The sequence below is a fragment of the Myotis nattereri genome, assembly GCF_964212035.1.
Source record: "Myotis nattereri genome assembly, chromosome: 14".
Classification (NCBI taxonomy): domain Eukaryota; kingdom Metazoa; phylum Chordata; class Mammalia; order Chiroptera; family Vespertilionidae; genus Myotis; species Myotis nattereri.
In genome coordinates, this window is record NC_138089.1 from 41,778,475 (window position 1) to 41,800,386 (window position 21,912).

Here is a 21,912-nt window from a genome sequence, read left to right on the forward strand (position 1 = left end):
TTGAGCATCATCCCATGGACCAAGAGGTCCCAGGTTTGATTCCTGGTCAGGGCATATGCCCGAGTTGCAAGCTTGAACCCCTGTTGGGCAGGAGGCAGCTGATCAATGTGTCTTTCTCATCGATGTTTCTGTCTCTCCCTCCTTCTCCCTTCCTCTCTGAAATCAATAAAAAACATATATTTTAAAAAAGAATATGAGGCACAGAGAAGCCAAGGAACCTTCAAAAGCTCACACAGTTAATAGAAGTCAGTACTAGTCCTCAAACCCAGGAAGACTGACTTCAAATTCAGTGAAGGCATTCTGCCTCTTAGTTAAATAGCACTCTACTAGTTTACCTGCCACTACCCTTGCCCCCTCTCTCTTAAAATTGACCTTACTACTAGCTTGAGCTTTCTTAACAGAAAACCTAATCCCATTGTTCATTTACTTGGACCCCTTCAAAGGTTCTCCATCACTTGACAAGACCCTATTTACTATTCCATCCGAGTCTAATTCCTCAGTCCTGTTTCCTAAAGTTCTGGCCTGGTATTTCATAATCCTGTGACACACGCCTTTGCACCATTTCCAATGCTGAACATGCAATTTAACCCTCTTCATGTTTGGATAACATCTCCACTCTCTCTGGAATATGCTTCATTTAACTTCTCATCTTTTCTACCTTTGAAACTTTGGTCTTTAAAACTTGGCTCAGCTTTTACTGTCTTGGTCTCTTCCCAAAACACTTAATTATTCCATTCCCTTTACTGCTTGTAGCAGACTGTATGTTCCAGAAATGATTGCAGCATTATCTACCCCCATATGCAATTCTGCATCTGGGCATTTCCATTGTCACTGCTGTATCAAGAGATGGGATCTATGTCTCTACTCTCTTGAATCTGGTCAGGCCCTGTGACTGCTTTGACCAATACAATATGGCAGAAATAATGCTTTAACTCTTCTCATTGTGGTTGGGATTTGCATTTTCCTAATGACAAGTGAAGTTTAGCATCATTTTCTGTACCTATTGACCTTTCATATATCTTTGCAAAAAATGTCTGTCTGCTGCCCATTTTAATTAAGAGTAGTTTGTATTTTTCCTATTGAGTTGTATGAGTTATTTCTATATTTTGGATATTAACACCTTATCAGATCTATGGTTTGCCAATAACATTTTTTATCCATAGTTTGTCTTTTCTTTGTTGGTGTATTCTTTTCTGGTAGAAGCATTTTACTTTCATGTCTTCCCACTTGTTTATTTTTTTTTATTTTGTTGCTTGGACTTTAGGTGTCATAATCAAAAATTCATTTTCAAGCCCCAGGATAAGGAGCTTTTCTTCTGTTTTCTTCTAGGAGTTTCCTGGTTTCAGGTCTTTATTCCATTTTGAGTTAATTTTTGTTTGTAGTATAAAATTGGAATCTAGTTTCATTGATTTAAGTGTGAATATCCAATTTCCCCAGAACCATTTATGAAAAAACTGTCTTTTCTTAATTGAGCATTCATAGCTCCCTTGTCTAATATCAGTTGGCTATTTATGCTTGGGCTTATTGCTGAGCTCTCAGTTCTTGTACATTGGTCGACTTGGCTGTTTTATACCAGTATCATACCGTTTTGATTTCTATAGCTTTAGGGTATAGCTTGAAATCAGGAAGCGATATGTCTCCCATTTTGTTCTTTTTTTTTTTTTCAGGATTGCTTTGGCTAGTTGGGGTCTTTTGTGGTTTCATATAAATTTTTACTACTTCTGTAAAAACTTCCATTGAGATTTGATGGAGTTTGCATTGAATTAATATTATTAAAATACCTATACTGTTCATAATTCTTCTAATACATGAACATGGGCTACCTTTCCATTTATTTGTGTCTTTGATTTCATTCATTTTATGTCTTGTAGTTTCCAGAGTAGAGATTTTCACCTCCTTGGTTAAATTTATTCTTAAGTATATTACTGTTTTTGATGCTGTTGTTAATATTATTTTCTTTGTTTCCTTTAAAGATAATTTGTTAGTGTATAGACATGCTACTGATTTTTGTAGATTAATTTTGTATGCTGCAGATTTACTGAATTCTTTGTTTATTTCTATTTTTTTTTTAGAGTCTTTAGGATTTTCTATGCAGTCATGTGTTGCTTAACAACAGGGCTACATTCTGAGAAATGTGTCATTAGGTGATTATGTTGTTATGCGAACCCTTAGGGGCCATGTGAACAAAACAGCTTGATATTAAACATAAGAGAAAATGATGCAATCAAGATACAGGTTAGAGACGAAATGTGTAAGGATGCTGCTGGCATAACAGATATACTGTTTTACAGCTAACTTTTTTATAAGTAGAAAGTATACTCTAAAATAATAAAAAGTATAGTATGGTATAGTAAATAGATAAATCAGTAAAAGCCATTTATTATTATCAAGATATATTTGATTATTTGATCAAGTATCATTATCAAGTATTATGGTACATAATTCTATATGCTATACCCTTATACAACTGGCAGTGCAGTAAGTTTGTTTACACTAGCATCACCACAAACACATGAGTCATATATTACACTACAGTGTTACAATGACTACAACATCACTAGGCAAAAGGAATTTTTCAGCTCCAGTATAATCTTTAAGACCACCATTATATATGCAGTCCATTGTTGACTAAAATGTCCTTATGCATCTTGTGACTATATAAAAATGTGTAGTCTGCAAATAGGGATAATTTTACCTCTTCCTTTCCAATTCTGGTGCCCTTTTCTTTCTTTCTTGATTGCTCTGGCAAGGACTTTCAGTACTATGTTGAATAGGAATGGTGATAGTAGGTACCCTCTCCTCTTTTTATTTTTTTCTCTTTTTGAACCTCTGACTGGATAATTTCAAATACCTTGTCCTCTAGGCCACTGATTTTTTTTTTCTCCAGTATGGTTGAGCCTGGTTTTGAAGCTCTCTATTGAATTCTTCAATTCTGTTATTGTCTTTTTCAATTCTAGGAATTTTTATAAATGTTTTAAATATATATTTATTGATTTTAGAGGGGAAGGGAGAAAGACAGAGAGATAGAAACATCAATGATGAGAGAGAATCATTGATCAGCTGCCTCCTGCATGCCCCACACTGGGGATGGAGCCCGCAATCCGGGCATGCGCCCTTGACCAGAATCAAACCCTGGACCCTTCAGTCTGCAGGCTGAAGCTCTATCCACAGAGCCAAACCGGCTAAGGCAACTCTAGGATTTTTTTTTCTTTATTGATTAAGGTATTACATATGTGTCTTTATCCCTCACCCCCCTGGTTTCTGTGTCATTGGTTAGGCTTATATGCATGCATACAAGTCCTTTGGTTGATCTCTCCCCACCCTCCCCTACCTTCCCTCTGAAGTTTGACGGTCTGATCGATGCTTCTCTGTCTCTGGATCTGTTTTTGTTCATCAGTTTATGTTGTTCATTATATTCCACAAATGAGTGAGATCATGTGATATTTATCTTTCTCTGACTGGCATATTTCGCTTAGCATAATTCTCTCCAGTTCCATCCATGCTGTTGCAAATGGTAAGAATTTTTTTAATGGTTTCTATTGTTTGTTAAACTATTTTTTCACGCATTGTTTTCTTAACTTAGTTTAGTTGTCTGTCTGTGACTTCTTGTAGTTCAGGGTGGGGAACATTTTTTCTGCCTAGGGCCATTTGGATATTTATATCATTATTCTTGGACCATACAAAATTAATCAACTTAAAAATGAACCTGCTATATTTGGTCAAACATTGAATTAACTCACTCCTAATGCCTTGACAGGGACAGACCAAATGATTCCATGAGCCTTATATAGCCTGCTGGCTGGACATTCTCTACCCCCATTTTCCTTAAACTTCAAGAGAATCATTCTGAATTCCTTGTCTGACAGTTCATAGATCTCCATTCCTTTCAGGTCACTTATTGGAGCTTTATTAGTTTCTTTTGATGGCATCTTATTTATTTAATTGTTTGTGACCCTTGATTCCTTACCTTGGTGTCTACACATTTGAGTAAGTGGTCTGCTCTCACAGATGTTGCAGGTTTGCACTGAGAGAGAGTTCTTCACCAGTCTACTCAGTTTGTGTTTCTAGACATGTCCGCTCGCAATGTCCTTGGGAGGGTTTGGAACAAAGCAACTGTTTGACCTCTGAGGTTGTTGGTCAGGGTGTGTGCCACTAGCTGAGAACAGCTGAATAGGTCTCCTGGCCTGGTTCCCTACCCAGTGAGGCTGTAGATTTGGCTTTATGTTTGCCTGGATTCTCTGGTCAGGCTTACTAGATGGTTGGGATTGGGTACTATACTCAGTACTCAGTAGGCGTATGAATTAGCTTCCCTGCCCTGGTGGGGCATCAGGATGGGACCCAAGGCCTGTATAGCGCATTGTTTGGGAACCTGAATCAGGCAAGAGTGTTCGCTAAATTTCCTGGACATGTAAGGGCACTTGTTTTTCTGTGCTGATGGTCAGAGCCACAAGCTGTGCTCTCTGTCAAGTGCCACTGTAAACAGGGCTGTTGGATGAGCCCTGCGGCTTCCCATGTGCTCTGGTTAGGTTTCCTGGCGCGGTAGGCAGAAGGCTGGGTTCAGCAGTGAGGGGGCTGTGAGTAGTTTCCCAGCCTCAGTGTAATAGGAGAAGCAGCTCTAAAGCTGGTGAAGCTCTTTGTTTCACCCCATGTTTCCTGGCTGGGCATGTCAGTTACTTCCTCATTGTTTCTCCCTTATCATATTCTTTAACTCCTCTAGTACTCCAGGATTCATAGTGTGTCAGAGACCGATGGTAAAATCTACTCGTTTTTACTGAATAATATATAACTTTGTATTCAGATATAATATTGACTTTGTTAATTGTTTTATGTGTGCATATTGACTCTCCCAACTGCTGGGTTGCAATTGGGATCTTTTGCCTTTTGCTGCTTTTAAAAAATATTGTAGTGCCCTATCTGGTTTTGCTCAGTGGATAGAGCATCGGCCTGCAGATTGAAGGGTCCTGAGTTCCATTCTGGTCAAGGGCACATGCCCGGGTTGCCAGCTCGATCCCCAGTGGGGGGCGTGCAAGAGGCAACTGATCAATGATTCTCTCTCATTGATGTTCCTATCTCTCTCTCCCTCTCCCTTCCTCTCTGAAATCAATAATAATATATTTTAAAAAAGATATTGTAGCAAATATTGAGGTAAACATGTAGAAAGTATTCAATTTTAATGGGTTGCTTAAAACAAAAGAATGACTTTGAAAAATATATTATCAGGACATGGTCCAGGGTTTGAGATTATTGTGGGGTTATTTTAGGACAAGTAGGGGTTGTAGAAGGGAAGATTTCAGAAATTCAATTTACACTGTGTAGACATCCAACCTACTATTTTTTATTACTGTTTTAAGAATGGATAGGGTAATATACACTCATAAAATTTAAAGTGTCTCAGATTTATGTATGTTTCACATGCTTAAAGTATTATTGAAAGAACCCCACATATACATGAGCCAAATACTCAGACAATGAGGTGTCCACATGTAGTTCAGCTATTGTTACAGATATGAGTCATGCACATTTGCTACGAGATGAGACTATCATATGTCAAAGCATATGCCTGTCATGAAGCCAAATGTAGATAACATATGCTTGGAGGTAAAATATTTGTAATTTGATTGCTTATCAAAAATTAATGCGAGCAACTGTGAATGTTTACACTGGTTTGGATTTATAAACAGATCTGCAGGGTTAATTGTAGAAACTATTTTTTGCAAAACAGTCAAGTATAGCCTTTTCAAGCTGGGATGGTTCTTTCTGTACCTTCCTTCTGAAACACACACACACACACCCATCCCTCTGCACACAAGCACTTATATACCAACACATATTTACGGGGTATTAGAAACACTATTAACAGATTCTCTTGAGCAGAGTTTCTTTTCTCCACAGTGTAGGAGATTAATCATTAAAAGTTTACTTCAGGAAATACAATTCCACTGGAAAAACAACAACAACTGTGTGTAAATTTGAAACAAAAGCCATAAAAATGCACTATATGAATATTCACATAAAGCTTCCTTGTTTATAAAGTATATTCATTTATAAAACCTTGTATAATTTTAAGTAATCTAGGAGCAGATATTTTCCTCTTTATTGTCTAAATGAAGGAATTGAGCTTCTACTAGGTAAAGTCAGTTTCATAGTAGGTTTGGATGGAGCCAGGCCTTGAACCTTTCTTTGCTGCCTCCACCTCCAGCATGGCTTCCCCTGCATGTAGCTGTTCAGCATTATTCCAGAGTGGTATCGTATGAGAACACAGTTGGCATTTAGAATAAATGCTTCATTGGGGTGACAGCTGGGATAGTTGTGTTTAACATCATCACTACCATACTTGCCATTTGTGGAATTGAGGAGGAGAATGTTTGCTATAGGGAGATTTGGCTGCACCACCAGGGCATGCAGGGATGTCTCTGGTCCTGGGCAAACCAGAGATATGAGTGAAGTTTTCTTCAAAGGTAATAATATGTCCTCTTTCTAAACAAACTTATCCAAAACCTGAGTACTCAATTTAACTTCAAAACCATGTACTTCATAGCAGATAGGTGGTGTGGGTTCTCCCTAAACCCCTCCATTTAATCATTACTCAAATCCTGACAATTCTATTTCCATAATATCCATTATACCACTCTCTCCTCTTTATCCCACCTATCCTGCCTTAACTCAGGCTTCCATCTCCTCTCCCTGGGACTCCAGTTAAAGTCCTCTAGCTCATCTCCTTGCCTTCAGTCTTTCCTCTCTCAATTATACCTTGCATGCTGACATGATAGTTATTTTCTTAGTGAAAATCTGACCACAAATCCTACAAATCCCATTTGTTCAACAGTCTTTCAATCACAGGAAATTATAAGTATTTTTTTCTAATTATGAGATCAGGAATAATCATTATTTTTCCATCACCTACTAGTATGCTTGTTTTGATGCCAAATTGTTTTCTGTACATATCGTATGTTTTAGAGATCTTAGCTAACTCTTTAAACCAGGTACCATGTAGGCTGTAGCACATAAAGAGAGTTAATGACACTATTGGCTATTTCATTCTTAGTCTAGAACAGCACTGTCCAAGCCACATATATAATGAAAGATGTTCTAGTAACTACATTAAACATAATTTTAAAGAAATTCATTAAATTAACAAATATCATTAGCTTTAATGCTATTTTTAGTTAACCTAATATATCTAACTAGAGGTCCAGTGCACAAAAATTTGTGCACTCGGGGAGGAAAGGGGGGTCCCTCAGCCCGGTCTGTGCCCTCTCACAGTCTGGGACCCCTCGGGAGATAACGCCCTGCTGGCTTAGGCCTGCTCCCGGGTGGCAGAGGGCAGGCCCAATCCCTAGGTGCAGCCCCTGGTCGGGCTCAGAGCAGGGCCGATTGAGGGGTTGGGGCGCCACCCCCTGTCATGCACAGAGCAGGGCGGATTGGGAGGTTGCGATGCCACCCCCTGTCATGCACAGAGCAGGGCCGATCAGGGGGTTGGGGCGCTGCCCCCTGTCACGCACAGAGCAGGGCCCATCAGGGGGGTTGGGGCTCTGTACCCTGTCACGCACAGAGTAGGGCCGATGGGGAGGTTATGGCTCTACCCCATCACACACAGAGCAGGGCCTGTGGGGGGGGGGGAGGGGTTGGGGCGACGCCCTCTATCACCCACAGAAGAGCAGGGCCGATCAGGGGGTTGGGGCACCGCACCCTGTCACACACAGAGCCGCAGGGCAATCAGGGGGTTGGGGAGCTCCCCCGTATCACACAGAGCAGGGCTGATCAGGAGGTTGGGGCACCTTCCCCTGTCATGAACAGAGCAGGGCGGATAGGGAGGTTGTGGCCCCACCCCCTGTCACACACAGAGCCGCAGAGCGATCAGGGTGTTTGGACGCTGCCCCCTGTCACGCTGATCCCGGTGCCGGGAGGCCTCTCAGCTCCGCTGATCCCGGTGTTGGGAGGCATATTACCTTTTTACTATATAGAATAGAGGCCTGGTGCATGGGTGGGGCTGGCTGGTTTGCCCTGAAGGGTGTCCTGGATCAGGGTGAGGGTCCCCACTGCGGTGCCTGGCCAGCCTGCATGAGGGGATGATGGCTGTTTGCAACTGGTCACACACCCTTCAGGGTGGGGGTCCCCACTGGGGTGCCTGGCCAGTCTGAGTGAGAGGCTGAGGGCTGTTTTCAGGCTGGTGGGTGACTGAAGCTCCCAACTGCTCCTTTTTTTTCTTTTCTTTTTTTTTATTCTGGGCCAGCTTTAGCTCTGGCTCCAGCTCTGAGGCTTCTGCTGCTGAAAGCAGGTATCTGGTTTGTTTGGGTTCTATAATAGAAACACTGTATCAACTCCAGCTCTGAGATCCCGGCTCGCTGAAAGCAGGTTTCCGGGGTTTTGTTTAGCTTCTATATTTGTAACTGTGTTTCAAACTGCAAGCTCAGAGGCTGGCAGCAGCAGGCGGGGAACGTTGGTTTCCTCCGTCACTGAAGCAAGCAAGCCTCATGTTAGTTTCAAGCTGCCTGGCTGCCGGCTGCCATCTTGGCTGGCAGTTAATTTGCATATTGCCCTGATTAGCCAATGGGAAGGGTAGCGGTCGTATGCTAATTACCATGTTTCTCTTGTATTAGATAGGATAAGTTTCTGTTTCAATATATAATCACTAAAAATTATTAATTACATATTTCATTTGTTAGTATTAAGTATGTGTAATCCAACAAGTTTTTTACTTACAGCACAACTCAATTCAAACTAACCAAAAGTCAAGTGCACAAGAACTCTATGTGACTATTGGCTACATTTGACAGCACAAGGCTAGAACTCCTGTCCTACCTGTCTCCTTGTTCCTTCCTCCCATGGCCCAAATTCCTATAAAATGTCTGTCCTTGCTTTCTGAACATGACCACCATTCAATGTCTTCAACCCCAGAAGTCTGACTTTTGCCATACGTTCACTTTGATAAAACTGAATTAATTCCATTTCCAGATTTTTCTTTCCCCCTGACCTATATCTTTTGGGTGGCACACAGCCTTCTCCTCTCCTTGCTTTACTGCTTACTTTTCTCCTTGCCTGAATACTCCTATTCATGTTCCAGATCTTAGGATGTATGTTTCTTCTTCCCAGAAGACATCCTTGCTTCCTGGTACCTGCCTATCTCAATCTATCATAAGATAAAGCACGCTATCCTTAAGTCCCTGCTCTCATCATCCTGTGCTAAAATGTGCGTTCTTGTCGGTTTTCTTTCTTAGCATATTTGGCCCATAGATTTTTAATAAATGTTTTGAATAAATAAATCGATAAGTGATTGAATGGAGACATATGGCTAGCTGGAGACATGGATGAATTCCCTAGCCTCTTTTGAAGTATTTGTTCTTTTCCCTCTGATATATTGCTTCCGCACAAATTGCTCATCATATGTCAGTCCATCCTATCTTTGTGGATGCAACACATGAATTGTAAAAGGACATATTCAATTTCAAGTTACTTTCTCTGTAGCTCTTTTCTGGGTAACCAATTAAAGATGATATTAAAAAAAAAACAATGAGGGATTTATGACTTTCTTAATTATTGTATCTGGCAATGTGTGGTTCTGGGCTTCATTAACATTACTGATGGCAAGGAGGAGATTTTATTCACTTTTGCAGTTCTCACAGTGCCCAGGACTTAGCTGGTGTCCTGTGACTGTATAGTGAACGAAATAATAAATGACTGCATAATAAATGAAAGTTTGTAGTTCTAAGATGTAATAGTTGGTGTAAATTGTGCTCAAGAATCACTTTCTTAATGGAAAGCAAGCCAGTGTCAACCTGAGAAAGCAGGTCATTGGGTTTGGGAGTTGTTGCAATTGCTCCGTGAAAGCATGAGAGCACTGGGCTTATGCTGTTACCTGTAAAACCAATGATTCTTTGCAAATGTTCCTAAACTCAGGAAACTGTTCATTTCATGTGGCTTGGATGCTTAAACCAAACAAATTAACAAGGAAAAATAACTCTGTGTGAGAGTTCTGCTACTAATATTTATTTTATTTTTAAACTAATTTGGGGACTATAAACAGACAGAAGTAGGCATTTCCTCAGATGTGTCTCTCCGCATAAAAGCATAAAATGTGAAATTGGAAAGTGGCCTTGTCCAACCCACCCCCCAAATTGTGACTTCATGTTATAGGTAAGCACATTGGTGTCTAAAAAAGCCAGGTGATCTTTCCCAGAGCCACACAATTCTTTTGTCTCTACGGGGACTGCAAATTAAGTTTCCATGAATAAAACAAGAGCAATGACTACCCACACTGAGAACTTGCTATGCGCTTGGAAGTAACTAAGCATTGTAGCTTTAGGCCTCCTTTCAACAGATGTAATTATTCATACAAAGACTGGCGTTAACCTACATTTCTGCCAAGTTGTATTGGCATACACCAGGCAGATACTGCGCACTACATTTAGTTATGAGTTTGAAGTGAAAAGGGTAAACTAAAAATAGTGTGTAAAACAAACCACTAGCACTACCTTGTCTCCTTATTCTTAGAATCCCAAATGAGAGTGACACGGTTTAACATAATTATATTTAGTGTTTCCCCAAGTGCCTGCTGAAAGGAAAAAGGGTGGTGGGCATTGATGGGAACCTTAAAGTTAGGCAGTTGCTTTGGAATAAAATTTGGAACAATGTAAAAGAGGTGACTTAAGATAATAAATTTGCAAAACAGTGCCCAATGAGGTGGTTCTCTGTATTCCAGCTCTCTTTGTTTCTCTCCATTTATTCTGTAGGGACGAATGCAATTGACCCCCACACAGCGCTCCACCAGGTGTTCAGCTGTCACTTGCCCAGCCACAGATTTGAAATGAAGTCAGAAACAAATGTGTTTATTAGCATCTCCCTTTACTGCCATCCAAAACGTTCACACGGAAACACCCCCCTTACTCCCTGCCCTCCTCCATCTGCCCACTGCTGGCAAAGGGAAAACCTCAGCTGAAAACTCCCGAGTCCCCTACATTCAGCCGGCTTTCTGAGGGGAGATGCTGGCTTCTGGTGATGGACAGCTCAGTCCCAGGGAAGGGTTAAATGATACTGTGCAGGCAGCCAGGCTTCTAGGGCAGAGCTACGCAGCCCTGAACTCTCCTAGGAAGGTGAATGTGTCCCCTAATGAGGTGCAGCTGACAGCCTGCAGTCACATGGCACTCAAATCCATTGTTCTAATTTTCCCCTCTAATTATGATGGATTAGAAGAAGATGCACTCTCTCCCCTTTCAGGAAACGCCTTGGAGGTCATCAAGGATCACAGGCATTTTAAAAACTTAGGCAAATCCTACTGAGGATAGTTAATGGGGTTTATCCTTCCTTGGCAGAGGAACTAGAATCTTTGTATAAAATGCTCAGATCTCAAACACTTCTCATTTTCTGACCATGAGAAATAGTTTATGGATCAGATAACCTTTATTTTTGCTAACATCTGACTGAGTAATTATAGAAGATAATAGTCACTTGAAAGAGATACTGTCCTCTAGAAAAGATAGTCCAGTACCAAATATTTGGCCTCACTGATTGAATAATTGGACACACTCTTATTTGTTCACAAAAGGCCCCTCAGGAAATTTCTGAATATTCAGAATATCCCTTTACCAATAGAAACTTGAGTAAATTAACCTAGCAGTCACCTTAACCATAAATTATACAGACTTGAAACTGAAAAACTAAGTATTTTTATGTGGGTTCATGATTGTCCTCTGGAGTCCCTGACATCTCAGAAAAAGATCTAGTCACATGGGCCAAAGGCAGAGACATGAAAGAGGATGTTTATCTTTCTTGCTCTCGAAATGACCCTAATCTATTAGTTCTGTGATGGTTTTAACCATAAAGTTTTTGAGTCAAATGATCAATTTGATACTGTTCAATTCCACTAACATTTATTAAGCATCAATTATGTTCCTTTGCTATCTATGGCAATAAATAAGATAGAAATCTTGCCCTCAAAAATTCTTAGCTTACTTAATTTAAAATACATTTGAAATAGTTATAAAACAATATGATATTGTCATAAAAGGTAAAGACAAGAAGTGCGCAACATCAGGATGTAAAGAGAGAGACAGAGAAAGACAGAACAACTGGATTGGCTTTATTTAGAAAAAGAAATAGGGTTGGGATATTGAAAAATGAATTAACTCTTAATTTTATTATGAGCCTAGTAGGGTAGAGAACAGTGTTGTGTGGAGAATACTACTTTGTTAGTAAGTCATGGAAATAGAGTTGGGTGGGTGATGTGGGTCTATTCACAAGGAGGGAAGAATATAATTTTCAAATATGTAATTTATTTGGGTTACATTGGTTAATAAGGTCATATAGGTTTTGACTGTACGTTACAATGATACATGATCTATATATTTCATTGTGAGCCCACCATCCAGAGTCAAATCATCTTCCATCACCATATATGTTTGGATCACAGACATCATGACAGCCAAAGAACAGGTTCTTAAGTAGCTGAGTGCTTAAAATTTATTTTGGGAAGAATTACTCTAGAACAGTGGTCGGCAAACTCATTAGTCAACAGAGCCAAATATCAACAGTACAACGATTGAAATTTCTTTTGAGAGCCAAATTTTTTAAACTTAAACTATATAGATAGGTACATTATTATTAACTTAATTAGGGTACTCCTAAGGCTTAGGAAGAGCCACACTCAAGGGGCCAAAGAGCCGCACGTGGCTCGAGAGCCACAGTTTGCCAATCACGGCTCTAGAACGTCTTTGAAATTGTCCTTAAAGCCATAAGCTCATATTTGTCTCATGGATTCTCTTAGCACCTTCTTGAGGTTGAAACGTGTGAAACGTTATTCAAAGTTGTACTGAAAGTGACCCAAATTCTGACCTTCTTAGACTTACTCTGGTGTTCTCTCTCTATCTTTTTCTACCCTTACTTTCACCCTAGGGATAACTTCTTTCGTGGATGCTGTGGCACATGGAGATACAATTTGACTATAACCTGCCACTTCACTGAAAATTCAGTTTCTGTTCCAGTTCTGTTCTTAAAACCACCTCATGTATAAGCAATCTGAGAAGCTGTATTTGAGTTACAGCCAAATGAAAACCTTAAGAATGACCAGTTATTCTCCAGGAGTAACACTGTTTCCAGAGGACTTCAGTTTAAATGCAAATATGTACCTTCGTTTAGTGAACATTTTTTTTGTTAATCCTCCCCCAAGGATATGTTTCCCATTAATTTTTAGAGAGCATGGAAGGGAAGGAAGGAAGGAGGGGTTGAAGTAGAAAGGGAGGAAGAGAGAAAGAGAAAGAGAGGAACATCGATGTGAGAGAGGTACATTGATCAATTGCCTCCCACGCAGCACCCTGACTGGGGCTGGCGATTAGACCTGCAACCCTTTTGTGCCCTTGACCAGGAATTGAACCTATGACCTTTGGTGCGTGGGCTGACACTCTAACCACTGAGCCACCAGCCAGGGCTCAAGGAACATTTTATTGAATGCCTTCTCTGAGTCCTGTACTATGTCAGGAATTCTAAAGCACAAACCCACTGACAACTAACAGTACTTAACATTTAGTACTTTTTTCCCCTGAATGTGTCAATCACAGTGACACTTAGTCAAGCATTAATTTCATAGAATAGAACCTGAAGTCTATAGGCACGATTTATCAATGGTTGATAAAGATCTCCTACCAAGAGGCTAATACTAGCCAGGAATTAATTACAAAGCTGGTGGGTACAGCTCTGTGGGGCATAACTTAGAGTATTTGGGGCACTGGAGAAGGGACTCCAAGAAAATTATTCCTAGTTTTATGTTTGATCTGAAGTTGGGTCTGCTCCCTGTACCGTAACGGTCCATCCTATCTTACATCAGTTCAAGGCCCAGGGTTCACGCATATATCCTCAACATCCCAAAGGACCCTATCTACCAGTAGAAGTAGTAAATATTACATTTTTTGGAGATCGAGGTCCTAAAGTTACATGCAGCTGGCAGAAAAGTTGGGAATATGCTTCTGTGTGTGGTCAGGGAAGTCTACTCTTGCTTGGAACAAAAATCAGACAAAGGAGAGAAGGGGAAAAGGGAAGGGGAAAACTTTCCTTCTGGGGTTTTCGTTGCCAAAAAGGGAGTATCAAAATAATTTCAGCTGGCTGATGAAGGGTGAAATATTCCAGGCAGGGAGCTACACAGCTCAAAGAGAATTAATTTTGTAGTTTGCTGCCAATTTTTTTCTCCCTCATTTCTCCCCCACGGAAATGCTTATGTCTTAGCCACATACCGGATGAGTAAACTAAGCACATAGCCTGTTGTTCAGAGCTGGGGTTGTGGTCATCATCTGCTTTGGAAGACAGTCAAGGACTAATTAGGCATGTATCTCTCCCTATCCAATTTTGACAATCTGGAAATTTGGTGGTAGTACAAGGTGAGGTCTGCCGAAGTTGGTTCTTGGGTAGAAGAGACTGGTTTCAAGACAGAGCCTTACAGAGTTAGGCTTCTGGTATTATTTGTCCTTTTGTTTGCTTCCTGTGTCTCCATCATTGGTGATATTAAAATAGGGCTATTGGGGGAACATTAAAAACATTTCCCAGGTATTACTGTTAATCACCCAAGTTTCACATCAACAATCTAAATGATGATAATACTTTAACTGGAGGGTCACCTACTTAAGGATAGAGCCACAGAAGAAGGAATGCTTTTCTGTTGCTATATATCTGCCTGAAAGGTTGTAGATCTTATGAGAAAGGTAGGCCTCCATTTTATTAAGAATTCCAGTCATCCAGCCACACACCTCTTGAAAGAGCCATTGGTGGTTACTTTGGTTATAACAAGTACTCTTCTCAAAATTGCTAGCCATGGGCAAATGGCTTTTAGTCATTTCTTCAAGTAGATTTTCAATTTATTGCTATTTCTCTTCTCCTTCTAGAACCCCTATGATGCAAATGTTGCTACATTTGATGTTGTTTCAAAGGTTTCTTATTCTGTCCTCATCTTTAAAAAATATTTTTACTTGCCTTAGCCAGTGTGGCTCAGTTGGTTGGAGCATCATCCCATCCTGTACACTGACAGGTTATGGGTTTGATTCCCCACCAGGGCACATACCCCAGTTGTGGGTTTGATCCCTTGAGTGTGTTTGGGAGGCAACTGATTAATGTTTCTCTCACATTGATTTTTTTTTTCTCCCTCTCCCTTCTTTACTCTTTCTCTAAAATCAATAAAAACATATCCTCAGGTTTAAATCTAAAAAGAAAAATATTTTTTGTTTTGCTGTTCTGATAGGGTGTTTTCTGCTATCTTGTCTTCCAAATCACTGATTTGATCCTCTATTTCATCTAATCTGCTGTTGATCCCATCTAACGTATTCTGCAGTTTAGTTATTGTAGTCTTCATTTTTCTTTTTTATGGTTTCTATTTCTTTGTGTAAGTTCATCTGTTCTTCCTCTAAGTTCATTGAGCATTCTTATAACCAGTGTTTTGAGCTCTGTATCTGGTAGGTTGCTTGCATCAATTTTATTTACTTCCTTTTTCTATATTTTTGTCTTATTGTTTTACTTGGTACATGTTTGTCTTCTCATTTTGGCTGCTTCCCTTTGTTTCCATCTATTACGTAGCTCCACTATGTCCCCCAGGCGTGGCAGAATGGCGTTACATAGTAGGTGTACCGTGGTGCCAAATGGCATAGTCTCCCTGTTCACCTGAGCCAGGTGCTCCAGGGATGTTCCTTGTGTGAGTTGTGCGTCACCTCCTGTTGTAGTTAAGCCTTGCTTGATGTCATATCAGTTGGTGGGTTTGACCCTTAGGTTGACTGACTGTGAGGACTGGCTATGATTATAGTGGATGAGCTGTTGTGTGGAGGCTGACCCCACAAAGGGGGATTAGCTTTAGTGGGACTATGGTGCCTGCATAGTATGGTGCCTGTCACTGCAGTATGTTATTTGTGGAGCTAAATTTGTGGTGCTCTAATATGGTCTGACGTTGACCACTGGGTCTGTTGGTTCTGGAGCTTCTGGGATGAGCTCTGCTGCAGGTTAATGTAAGCTGCTACCTGGGTGGCTGGTCCAGGGCCACTTGGTATGAGCTACAAAGTCATCTGCCATTGGTAGCTGCCTGGGCTGGGTTTGGAGGTGCCTAGGGGTATCTATGGTATGAAGTGAGACTGGCTGCCAGTAGTACCAGGTTTTTGTCTTTCTTAGCAAGAAATATGGGTCACCCTGAGACCTTGTAGTTCTTGTTTGCCATTTGTAGACTTTTGAGAGATTTTACAAAAGTCTATAGCATGGGCTGAGGTTGGCCTCTTATGAGGAATAGCCACTGAAAGATTTTTTAGGTGGTGAGCACGTTGGTTTGAGTCCAGTCTCAGGAATTCACCGGGCTGAGGCATTGTTATCCAGTTTGATGATGACTCAGATTTGGCACCCTCCTGCATTTGCAAGCTCTATGGGAGGAAGGCTTAACCAAGGAACAATAGTACTTGCCAGAACTTCAATCTGGTGGGGGGGGGGACGGGAGGGGGGGCGGAGAGACTAAAAAAAAAACAAAACAGTGGCACCTGCTGGCACTTCTGCCCTAGAAAGAGTTACCACTCCACCTATTGCCCTGAAGCCAAATAATTCAGTTTCTCTCCATATGTTCCTGGTGCTTTTTAGAGCTGCCAGCCCTTTGTTGGAATGTAAGGCAAGTGTGTGTGAGTGAGTTTGTGAGGATGTGAGTTTGTGAGTGAGGCACTTTAAGAGATGCCTGTGTCAACAGCAGCCTTCCCTCTCACCTCTGTATTCTAGGATTCAAGAAATGATGTCTTGCTCATGAATAGTTGTTCTTATGCGGGGAGGGGTGGGGGGGGGGGCGGACAAAATCAGGAATAACTTAGGTAACCATCTTAGGGATGTCACCCCTATGTAACATTTTTATTTAGAAGCTAGATCAGTTTATAATAAAGAGGTAATAGCTTAGGAATAGCTAGATAGAAGAGATCACAGGGCAAGGTATATGGGAAAGAGCATGGAACTTCCATTCCCTCTCCAAGCAGGCCACTCCATCCACATGTTCACCAACCCAGAAATTCCCATTGGGTTCATTTTGATCAAGACAGCTTATAGGAAACTCTGGAAGAAGCAGGCCATCAATTCTTTGAGTCCAGGTCCAATCTCTGTCTGTGTCTGAGTGCTGAATGATGCTCATCCATGTACAGGAAAGGCTCCCATCCTCCACAAGTGGTCTGTAGCGCAAGAAGACAGGGTCTGTAGCTTGTGGCTCCACACACATGGGAGGGCACATTATAATTAGAGGGCAAAAAGTGCTTCTTTAGAGGGTTACTCGCCACTTACCAAGATGAAACTTTTCCTATAGCTGCTCTGTTTGAAAAGTGCTATTGTATTCATCCAATGTTAAGATTGTATCTTGAGTGACTTCTCCTGACTTTGCCATTGACCCTTATCACAGTTTCCCACCTGCAACCTTCTAATCCAAGGACTCAGCCATGTAGACAGCTGTGATTATAATTAACGATGGGAAATCGGGACATGTTCACATGTCAAGAGTGGCTGCACACGGGCACTGACACATCCACGTGTTGATAAAGCAGTGCTACTTGGCAGAACTAGAGTCTGCTGAGTGTGCGCGGCTTCAAGTGAAGGCAGCAGCTATATCTCAGTTTCAGGCAGAAAGCATAGAAGACCCAGGATTCCCAAATCTTCTATAGAGGTGACTATTTCTTCATGTGCCCCTTGCTAGGAATAAGATATTAAAAGGAAAAGGGCAAGAATACCAGTTAGAACAATTTGGCCAACAAGTTATATCTGTTTGCTCCTGACAATAAACAAAATCTTGAACAAATATGGAATTAGCTCAACAGATAATGTCACTATAGTTTAGAAAGATGACTAATATTAGTGGCTACATAGGTTGTAGCTAAGAGAGAGGACTGGAAACAGGAAAATGAGTTTCCCAAAATGGAAAGACACAAAAGACATGTAGTAGTCACTAAGTCAAAAAGAGAAAAAATATTCAGTGTCATGTAGGCTCAAAATATGTCATCAAGAGAGTGTTTTCCTTCACTTAAACCCCAAATAATATAAATTTTGGGTAAAATGTATAACTTTTTTTTAACATTCCTTATATTCATTCTTAAAAAAATTTCCCATTTATATTACATGAATGCAGAGATAAGCTGTATTTTTTTTTTTCCAGAAGCTGCTTGATTTTTCTAGCTTGCTTAGGCCAGTGATTTTCAAAGTGTATTCCCCTGAAAAACAGAATCAGCCATGTCCTGAGAACTTAATAGAACTGTATTATTTCCAGTTCCACTGGAGAGCTACTAAATTTGAGGCCTGCCCAGGCTTGAGAACCACTAAACTGGTTTATTCTATAGTAATAATAACCTCCTAAATCTCAGAGGCATAACATACAATATACTGTTTTAATCACTTATTCAAAGTCTATTAGGGGGCCTATTTAGTATACTAGTAGTACCTCTTCAAATAGTGATTCAGAAATTCAAACCGTTTTCATCATGTGCCTTTTACCACTATTTTACATAAGGCTTCCAGGGTCACCAATACAAAGGAAGAGAGAGCAGGAGAGTTAGTCTATTCATGAACCAACTTGGAACTAACACATTTCCAATCACGGTTCATTGGCCAGAGTTTGTCATGTGGCTACTCATGTTTATAAGGAGGACGTGGAAGAGCATGGATATTGAGTTAGCAGAACCCATATTCAATGGATTTAGTAGCCAGTCTTTTCCTTGATTAGGATAAAGACAAGAGGTTAATTCTTCTAACCAAAGTTTTCTTTATGGCTTTTCTTCTTTCAGAATTACCCATTTCCATGGTCTACAGTCTAACAGATAAGTGTAAATTAGTGTCATGATATTGAATAATTTCCACAATCTAGTTCCTTACTACTTTTCCAATGACTGCACTAAACACAAATTTTCAATATTAGCTTTCTGTTCACTAATGTCTTCCTTTTGCTTCCCCATAAATTCTGCCTGTGAAATGTGTTCCCCTCTTATTTCATAGTGACTTCCTATCCACATATTTCTTATCTTCCAAGACTGAAGTCAGCAACTCTCAGCATGAATGTCACTATTAGAAAGACTACTGCTCCAGGAATGACCCCTTCATACCAGAAACTGTGTCAACACTATTTGACTTGGCTCCCTCCATTATTGCCAATGGAACCAGAGTTACACATGTGCCCATCTGGGACACTAAGATTTTTGTAGCATATATAGAACTATATTATTGTCCATAAGACTGAAAAGGCTTCTAGTGATTGTATACTTAGTGACTGCTCCATAAAACAATCTCTAGTGAGATGTCAGTATGACCAGGTAGGTCCCTTAACAATGTGGTAATACGTTTGGAGGGGAAATAGATGTCATTCTGCAAGATGAAATGCTGAGAGGGCTACAACCAGAACTGGTTTTGGTTCTACATTATCCAGATTCTTAGTGTTTTATCTAGAAAAATTAAAGAATTGTTTTGGACCCTAGATTTAGTTCTTCATAAAGAAGAAAGTTTAATCCTAGAATTCATGGATTACTAAAGTGGGGATTATTAAGGACTCTATACTTAACAATTTTATATATGTAGCATTTTTAGTTTAATATAATGCCTGTAATAAGCAGCTCTGTATGTTCCATTTTCTTTAAGTATTTTCATCCAAGAATCCACTCTTGTTAGAGACATTGAAAACACCCCAGAATATTACCTGCTAGTTCCCCAGATAGGAGAGAGGGAAAAAAAGCTTCGTCACCTCCTTATGTTAACAAAACCAAATAGTGTTAAAATCAATTCTCCAGTCCTCATCACAGAAACAATTCCTTTAATTAGGCTTTGCCATGTCACAGCTTCTGTTTGTTAGTCCATTATTTCTAGCCTAAGTTTCAGAGAAGAGACTAATCCATTAGGTCTTTTAATGAGTTTCTAGAATTATCTGAGACAGATATAATTCTCTGAGGTTAAATAACTAAAATAGTGATTGACCTTCATCTTCTCAAATTCAGGTATAATTACTTCCTCAGAAGCTTACACCTAAGTTGCCCTATGGAGATTCATATATTTCTGCCCTTGGTCCAGACTTTATCTATTTTGCATTTATTGACTATGAATGTTGCCCACTTAGGGAACCCAAAGTGAGGTTGATTAGTATATGCTTACATTGCAGACTTTCCAAAAAATTGATTGGAATAAATTCAAGGTTATAGACAGGAAGGAAATTACCTTTGCTATCTATATAGTTGATCATATAGTATGTTTTTCATTAACTTTTTCAATGCATAATTTAATTGAAACACTCTGCCAGTTTTGTTTATATTTTATCTAGGTATAATTTTCAGGCTTTTTCTGGTTCTTTTTAAGTAATTTGATTATAGCCCTGTATACTAAAAAGTAGACATAAATTATAGAAGTATTTTTACCAAAAATACGATGATTATTTTTCCATAATCACAAATATAGAATTAAAATAAATGGACATTAAATAGAAACTGTTAAAGGAAAAAGTGTTGGATTTTTTTGGATTATGATTTTAAAATGAAAAATAAATATATTGTACAGAAAATTTACAAATGACAAAAATGAAAATATCCAAGTTCATGTGAATATTTGCACCACCATTAAACTAAGATTATCAGTTTAAATAACTTTCCTCAGTCATTTGTCACTTGTATATAAGTGGCAGTAAGACTATATGTAAAAGTGTATCTCTTTTTTATTCCTAATCTAAAAATTTGATATTCTTGAATTATATATTTTCATAATAATACTTTTAATTTCTATACTATGTCCCAATAGATGATGGTATCATAATTACTTATTTCCCCATAATTAATTGTTATTTTTTTACTATTACAACACAAAAAGCAAGTTTTTGTATACTGATGATTTTCAGTATCTTCTTAGTGTTCAGAGTTTTACTACAGGATGTGAAGATATAAACATTTTTATAACACTTGGTATACATTGTCCAGTTGCTTCAGAGAACAAGCTGTAGGTCAAAATAATATAAGGAAAAGATTATTCTAATGTTCAGTGCTACTATATTTTTTCATCAGATAAAAACTAATATTAACAATATCCTTGTTATTTTAATTAACAGATTAAAGTGTCTAATTTTTTGGATTAGTTCCTTCATTAGATTTTCCTTTCTTCATACAATATTTTACTAGTTACTAGTACTTACTTATCTCTTCTATTGATTGAGAGCTTAATGTTTTTCTTATTAATATTGATGAAAGAATGTCCAGCATAGAGAAAAGCTTTATAAGAGTTTATTTGAGCTAAAATTTTGTGGACATGCCCAGAAACAAAATACAAATGGATGGAAAAAAATGCTCTAAAGAATGGCATTTCTAAAGCTTATTATACATTAGAATCAAAGAGGATTACATGACATTCATTGTCTGTAGATTAAAGGGGCAGGAGAAAGCAAAGTAGGAAAATCTCTAAGATTGGATAAAGAGCAAAATGGAGAAACATACTTTTCCATCGGTGGGGATAGAATAGTTAATACTTATAGCCCATGGAGATAGAATGTGGGCAATTAAGATGACAATGAGGTTCTGCGGTCTTGTGCTCTGGCGCTGGGGTTGTGCGTTTGAAGAGTCTGGAAAAGAAAAGTACATTGACATTTTAAGGTTTGTTATCCTAGAAGTACAAAGACAATAGACAGTGCTCACTTAAGGTAAAGATTGACCTTTATCAAGGAAGCTACAACCTTATGTTGTGACTACCCACCACGACCCGCTTAGGTACCAATTTTTATGTTCAGACCATCCAGTGTTGTAACTTATTTTTTAAAGCTATTGATAACAGCATGGCAACAAGCATTATTACTTTCACTCACTGAGTTTGTAAGGCCTGCTCTTGGGGTTTCCAGTGAGCTTCTCCCCTATTTTGCTCACATCAATATTATAAGTATTTTACATAATAAAATATTGTCTTCTGTTTGTCATATTTATAGTAATTAGG

At 39.3% G+C, this 21,912-nt stretch overlaps 1 long non-coding RNA gene across 1 annotated transcript in view; it reads left to right on the forward strand.

The window, feature by feature from the left end:
• The window catches only part of LOC308529596, a 329,647-nt gene that overhangs the window by 249,978 nt on the left and 57,757 nt on the right, over window positions 1-21,912 (forward strand). The window lies entirely within an intron of this gene.